This window comes from Rousettus aegyptiacus, unplaced genomic scaffold (genome assembly GCF_014176215.1).
Source record: "Rousettus aegyptiacus isolate mRouAeg1 unplaced genomic scaffold, mRouAeg1.p scaffold_m13_p_9, whole genome shotgun sequence".
NCBI lineage: Eukaryota > Metazoa > Chordata > Mammalia > Chiroptera > Pteropodidae > Rousettus > Rousettus aegyptiacus.
In genome coordinates this window covers 59,175,560-59,178,106 of record NW_023416312.1, presented here as the reverse complement: position 1 = coordinate 59,178,106, position 2,547 = coordinate 59,175,560, and the positions used below count along the sequence as shown (strand labels likewise).

Genomic DNA, 2,547 nt, shown 5'->3' with positions numbered 1-2,547 from the left:
ATTCCCCTGCCCTCCACCCACTCTCTTGACCTCACTCTCTCCCTTCAAATTCCCATTTTTCTGCTTTACTCCTCATTTTTGCCCCATAGATATTGAATCTGTTTCCCCAGAGCTAAAAAGGACTAGAATTAAATAATGCTTTTCTAAAGACAGGGTAAGTGGGAAAGGAGGCTCTGGTTTCATGCTTGCCTTTACCACCACCTTGTAACAGGTTCAGGGCCCATATTTCCTAGAAGAAATGCTCGCTTCGGTTTCTACTAAAAATCCTGTAAATGTTCTTCCTCTTCCTTTCCCTTGAGTTGCACCGCCCCCTACAGATATCAAGTAATCCAATAGATAAGTGTCTGTGAACCTTTAGTGCTGGGTGGTAGGTCACAGTTTCTACCTTTTACTGATTACAGACACATCTAAGTTTAATAAGAAGCTGGTGGCTGCACCAAAGTCTCTACAATTTCTGGTTATCTGAGTTATATGTCACCAATGAGCCATAGTCCCCAAGTTCTCCTCTCACCAGCCAAGTGTGCCAGCCTCTCTCCCTTCTCCCCAGCATGCCAGACCTGTCACAGTTTTTTCTATGCCAATGATAGGAAACAAAGGAAAAATTCATTTTAATTTTGCTGAAATTTGCCTTTATTTAATTTTCAGGGAATCTATCTTCTCCCAGAGCAACTATTTCTATTTACACTTCTTCATCTTCTCCTAGAATACAGGGAAACAGCTCATCATTTTACTTCCCCTCCTCTCAGCTACTAATATCTATCATCTTTCTTGGACCTGTGAGAAAGCAGATTCTATAAAATAAAGCACGGAAAGAGATTTTAAATATTTATTTATTTATTGCCTCTGTTCATTTTTCTTGGAAATGCTGGTTTTTAAAAAAGATTCACGTGCTCACTTCGGCAGCACATATACTAAAAGTGGAATGACACAGAGAAGATTAGCATGGCCCCTGTGCAAGGTTGACATGCAATTTGTAAAGTGTTCCATATTTTTAAGATTACACACACAATCCACACAAAGGATCAGGGAGAGTGTGTCACTGGGCCACACAGGACACATTCCACAGTAGGCTATCTGCCCAAGGCCGAGAGACAAAACAAATGTTCCTGACACATATAACACAGAGAGGCTAATAAAATGAGAAAACAAAGAAACGTGCCACAAATGAAACAATAAGAGAAACTCCAGAAAATAAGCTAAATGAAATGGAGGTAAGCAACGTACCAGAGTCAGAGTTCAAAATAATGATTATAAGGATGCTCAACAAACTTACGGGGAGAATGGATGAACAAAATGAGAGCATAAAAAAGGACGTAAAACCCGTAAAAAAGAACCAGACGGAAATGAGGAATATGATAATAGAAATGAAGAATTCAACAGTACATTGAACAAAGCAGAAGATCAAATCAGCAAATTGGAAGACAAAGTAGCAGAATACACCCAATCAGAACAATAAAAAGAAAAAAGAATTTTTAAAAATGTGCATTCAAGAGACCTCTGGGACAACATGAAGTATAAAAATATCCAAATCATAGGAGTACCTGAAGAGGAAGAGAGAGAGCAAGGGATTAAGAATCTATTTGAAGAAATAATAACAGAAAACTTCCTTAACCTGGCAAAGAAATTAGACATACAAGTTCGGGAAGCACAAAGAGTTCCAAACAAGAGGAATTCAAACAGACCTACACCAAGACACATCATAATTAAAATGCTAAAGGTCAGAGACAAAGAAAGAATGTTAAAAGCAGCAAGAGAAAGGAAGCTGATTACTTACCCTTATATGAATGTCTGCTGACTTTTTAATGGAAACTTTGCAGGCCAGAAGGGAATGGCAAGAAATATTCAAAGTTATGAAAAACAAAAATCTACAACCACAGATACTCTACCAGAAAATCTTTCGAATAAAATGGAAGGTGACATAAAGAGCTTCCTAGACAGAAAAAAAGCTTAAGGAATTCATCACCAACAAGCCAGCATTACAAGAAATGTTAAAGGGTCTTCTGTAAAAAGAGAAGATGTAAAAAAGAAAATAGAGATAACAAATATGAATAATAAAATGACAGTAACAATGTACCTATCAGTAATAACTTTCAATGTAAACAGATTAAATATTCCAATGAAAAGAGACAGGGTAACCAAATGGATGACAAAACAAGACCCATACATATGTTGTGTACAAGAGACCCACTTTAGATCAAACATCATTGACATTCACAGACTGAAAATAAAGGAATGGAAAAAGATATTTCACGCAAATGGAAATGAAAAAAATAAGCTGAGGTAGCAATACTTACATCAGATAAAACAGACTTTAAAACAAAGGCTATATTAGAGATAAATAAGGGCATTATGTAATAATAAAGGGATTGGCAAATCAAGAGGACATAACCCTAGTAAACATATACACACCCAACATAGGAACACCTACATACATAAAGCAATTATTGACCAACATAAAAGAAGAGATCAATAGTAATACACTCATAGTAGGAGACTTTAACACCCCATTGACACCAATGGACAGATCTTCCAGGCAAAGAAGCAACA

At 36.7% G+C, this 2,547-nt stretch overlaps 1 non-coding gene across 1 annotated transcript; it reads left to right on the top strand.

Moving 5' to 3' along the window:
* The first annotated feature begins 887 nt into the window (after positions 1 to 887).
* On the top strand, positions 888 to 993 carry LOC118608123. The gene has a single exon (XR_004952923.1). It is a non-coding gene; the product is annotated as a U6 spliceosomal RNA (small nuclear RNA).
* The last annotated feature ends 1,554 nt before the right edge of the window (positions 994 to 2,547 follow it).